This window comes from Teleopsis dalmanni, chromosome X (assembly GCF_002237135.1).
Source record: "Teleopsis dalmanni isolate 2A chromosome X, ASM223713v2, whole genome shotgun sequence".
NCBI lineage: Eukaryota > Metazoa > Arthropoda > Insecta > Diptera > Diopsidae > Teleopsis > Teleopsis dalmanni.
This window is the reverse complement of record NC_051848.1, coordinates 6,267,084-6,272,156: the sequence shown is the minus strand read 5'-3', so window position 1 is coordinate 6,272,156 and position 5,073 is coordinate 6,267,084. Positions and strand designations below refer to the sequence as shown.

Below are 5,073 nucleotides of genomic sequence, written 5' to 3'. Positions count from 1 at the left end.
AAGACTGGAAAAGTCGTGTGCTTAACAGGGACGCCTGGTGAGGAGTGCTGCTTTGGTTCGAAACCTAAAGTAACCCAAACGGGTTGTTGTGGTCAATAAAGTAAGTAATTAATTGCTTGTATTTAATTTTAAATACTTTATATAAAAAAAATTGTTTTAGTACACATTTTTATTGTAATGTTAATATTTGCACTTTCTCTAAAGAAACCAATGAGATAGAAAACTAGAGACAGAAAACTAGAGACAGAAAAATGTGTAGATTTATGTATAAAAATTCAAATCATGATTAAATTTTTTGTTATTATTTTTGTAATATTATTTATAACATAAAAAAAAATATTGTTTTCACTAAAAGTAATATATACTCTTAGCGTTTATTGCGACAATCGTGTAGAATAAATCACACATTAAATAAAAAAAATTAAAAAAAAACCTCTTTAGCAGAGCAAGGTTTCGATCCTCGGACCTCTGGGTTATGGGCCCAGCACGCTTCCGCTGCGCCACTCTGCTTTCTATCTGTACTTTGTTTTCTTTTTACATGAAGTAAAAATTAACAAAAAATTGTAAGGGATGAACCAACAATTCCAGAGTACTACCAATTTTTGCCGAAAATAGTGTCGTAGATAAAATAAAATATTTTTTTATGAAAATTAAAGATAAAAGTTTTATATGAAAATTATTCATTGAAGTATTAAAATTATTTTCGTATAATGGTAACTTCGAAAAAAAAAATATAATTATTATCAGTATTTAATTGGTTAAATAAAAAAAAATATACATGTCGGTTTTCGAAATATAGACAATATATAGGCAATTTTGACTTCTAACTTTTTAGAACGAATGTGAATAAATAATTTTCTGATCGTTGAAAGTAATGAAATATCGTCACAATAAACAGTGACCGGGTTTCTTTAATTGTAGTAAAATTCTAAAATAGAGCAAATTATAGCAATTTCAGTCACCTGTCTATAACACGAAAAACCGATTATTAATAGGGCATTGACTAATAATTAACTAATCTGTTGTCTTTCCTGATAAAAACAGCGAAAAAAAAATTGTCAGTTGGAACTACCCATTTGACAATTGTTGCACTTTAGACTTGATCGAACTGTTTGACTAAAACTCGTGTTTTTGTTTTTTGAGATATTTTTGAAACATAAACTACATATATCAACTCATATAAATATATCTTAAAAATGTTATGAAGTTGGACACTATAAAAACTATATTTTCTTGACCAACATGATTTACTAATGTTCGTATATCTGTCTTTTGGATCGCATGTTAATTTGCATATATGTCTGTCTGAATGTATGTGTCTTTAGCAGTATGCGTCTGTCTGGCTGTTTATCTGTCTGTTTGCTTACCTCTTCGGCTGCCTGTCTGTCCGTCCGTTTATTTACCTCTAGACATACAAACAAATCTTTCAATTTTTGAGTAGATTGATCAATACGGGAAAGTAGTTTAAAAGTGATTTAGTATATATATACCTGTTCATGTAGGTACTCATAGTCATAGTCTTGAAGACTTCGACAGGTTTAATTGCGAAAGCCCATTTGGATACGACTTCAACCATTATTTGATATTCGCCAATTGAACTACGTCAAACAGAAAATAGTCTAGAGTTGATGTCTGATATTCTTGAACATTAATTATGATCCAACAACTATTTAAAATATCATACACGGTTATATAGTTTATATTCTGGATTACATTATTCGTATTGACATTCTTATAGCAGAAATTTGGATTGATGGTTATGTGGTTTTATCTAAGTATTACGAAATCAACACAGCTTTAAAGCCAAATTTGGAAATAGAGGTGGCAAAAATAAATGTTTCAGAATTCAACAAAAATTCTGAAATATTAGAAATATTAGGATCTTATCCTATGGATTGTGTGGGCCGCGTACTTTAAATAATGAGCTGTTGAAGAAATTAATAATTATCCATCTTATATCATGTATGAGAAAGAAAGATTTTAATTGGAATATGATGTCATTATATTAAAGTTAGAGTTAGCAATTAAATGCTAAGATGCAAGTTTTCGTTTAAAAAAATTTATTTTTTTAATGAATTTTTATATATGTTAAATTATTATTGGTCAGTAGGTTTTTCAATGAGTGAATTTTTTTTATAAACAAACTAAATAAACTAATTTTTCAGTATAATCAGCCTCAACATTAGTACTCTTATTTCAACGACTTTCAAGTTTTAGATTCCATCTCTATAGTTAGTTTTCGAAATATCTATAGATTACGTCGGAATGGCAGCTATTACTACTTCGTTTGATGGAAATGGATTTTCCATGAAAATTTTTTTTAAAATATAAGAATAGTCAGAAGTTGTAACAATAAATCTGGTTCATATAAAAGTTTTTGGGCAAATTCGTATATCAATTTACTGATCACTTTTTCTATTTCGTGAGTTGGTGCATTAGTATAATGAAATGTAAGTTAGGTCTTTTATCCAGCAGCTTCTTAAAGCCTAAAAGGTTTTTGGTACTAATCTAACAACAAAATTCTTCTTACATCGTGAAAATTTTGATGGTAATACTTTTTTGGTCGATTTTTCGAAACGGGTTCGCTTTAAAACCAAAAAGTCGGATACTTACCAGTCTTAAGACCCCTGTTTTCATTTTAAATCATATTGATAGGTGCAGGTTTCATCAATATTGATAAAATGATCTACAAAATCATTTTCAATACCCTCAGATATTGTTGTCAGACTTGAAATAGTATGTGTTTTCCAAAGCGACCTCTACAGTGCACACAGCTTTTCGAATAGTGGAACATTCTACGAATTCTGGCATTGATGCAGTATTTAAACGTTCTTTACGGGCAACGCCTTGAAGGCTTATATGTCCATTTGTGAACCAGCCGCTATCGAATGATTGTGTTTGAAGAAGCAGATTCATCGAACGTATTCACTGTTTCCGTATACGTTTGGAATTGAACTTAAACTGTTTTTACAAAGAATTTAATCACGTTGAAAACCGTGTATTCAATTATTTCCATTGCTGAAAATGCACTGACAAAATTTTAATTATATTATCAAAATGTTGGTTCTGTTGTTATAATAGATGGAATATTAAAATGTAGTCAAAGTTCAAGTTTTACTATTGGCAAATAGTTTAAATATTATCGTTGTTTCTTTAAAAACTAACTGAGAAAAATTTCATTTAAAGGACAGAAGATAATGTCTATTAATGTCTTCATTACTAAAAGGTAATAATTTATTATAAGAGCAGATTACTTAATGATTCAACTGGGTTAAAATTTTCTTTAATGAGTACTTTTATAATAATTTTGTTATTAGATCCAACTTTGTATTCATCAATACTTAGGATGACCCCAAGTATTTCCCAATTAACGAACGTAATTAATCAAATATAAAATGAGTACAAATATTTGTGTAATTAGCCAACATTAATGGCATGCGACAGCAAAATAAAAGGACACCTTGCGGTTATGCAAATCGCATGTTTCCTGATTAAAGTATAAAGGACAAGGATGAACTCTAGTTAGAGGTGGCAAGCAAATACTGGCAACAAAATTAATTTGGCTACAATAAGCAAAATTTAATAAATAATTAACGAACCATAATTAGGAATGAAATCAAATTATTCCTGCTTGATTGCTTTAGTGTAAGCCACAAAGCTATGCTCCTGTAAATTAATGTGCAAGCGATTGTAACGCGAATATGAATAATGGAATTTCTAGAGAGAAGATCACTCAGTCGAGAATAATGTGAACAGCTTTTGTAACAGCTTTTAATTGGAATTTTCTTGAATTTTAATTTATTTTAATTATAATTTACATATTCATTTTGTTTCTTATTTCTTTTAACTTTAAGATATTTTTGCACTTAAGCGTATTTCGTAATTATCATTATTATTATTGTAGTTTGCATTCTTTTCTTCTGATTTTCAGTCACATTAACAATAAGATTAATGAAATATTTTCACACTATAATTATTTCTTTTATATTTTGAATAAATTTTAATTGTAGAAATATTAATTCCAATGAGCACGACTACAAGATGCTCTACCTTTCTGCAAGAATAGAATTGTAGTTGATTACTGTAAGTATTTCTTATATATTTTGAATAAATTTTAATTATAGAAATGTTAGCTCCAATGAGTACGACTATATGATGCGCTATCTTTCTACAAGAACCGGAATTGCAGTTATTTATTAAAGCATTTCTTCTGTATTCACAAGAACGTATGCGACAGTTAAGTAAAGCCTTTCGGTGCCTTTCATTTCTTTTAACAATACATAGATTTGTGTAATAATACTAATTATAAAAGTATTTTTCAATCCTCCTCTAACACCGTTAGTAATTAATTAATGTTTTGCATATTTGTGGAGGCAAAACAAAATTGTCAGCAAAATTTAATTTTAAATTTAATTTCGTTGCATATTTATAGGGAAAAATTAATTTGTACGTTATTGTCCTAAATTTATTTTTATTGAATATTAATTTACTAAAAACATATCGAATAAAATTCAATTATTGTCAGCAATGGAAAAGGACGGCACAATAGAAAGAGAAAACCAAAAATGATTTTCTTTAAGGAAAAGTTTTATAGCTATCGGGAAAACTCGATTATTAAAAAGAAAAATTAAAAAATGATGAAACAATCTTTAAAGAGATGTTTTGTAACTAACTAAGATAATCTAGAATGTTAGTCTTTAGCATAATTATTCTACGTTGCGTATGCAGTGGATAAAGTAGATATAAATCATTGAATGTGAATCTATGTTCTGGTTACAAGAATTATTGAATGGAAGTATTAATCCCTAGTACAATTTCCCAATCGATGGTGATGCATTAGCGAGACTAATATCATATCTTAATTAAGTTAAAAGATTTTTTCAGTGATTTAAGTGATTTAAGCCATTAAATCTTTATATCTTGTATTAAACTGCTACATACATATTTCAATAACAGCTTGCATAATGCTGACGGTATGTCGAAATCTTTCAAATCTTTAAATGTTTTGAGGCACCCTGACTGATTAGCTGATTCGTCTTTCTAAAACAAAATCGTCTTTCTTTCTTTTGGTTA

The 5,073-nt window shown here is 28.6% G+C and overlaps 1 non-coding gene across 1 annotated transcript; it reads right to left on the bottom strand.

The window, feature by feature from the left end:
* Window positions 1-438: 438 nt before the first annotated feature.
* Trnam-cau lies at window positions 439-510 on the bottom strand. The gene has a single exon. It is a non-coding gene; the product is annotated as a tRNA-Met (tRNA).
* Window positions 511-5,073: the final 4,563 nt, after the last annotated feature.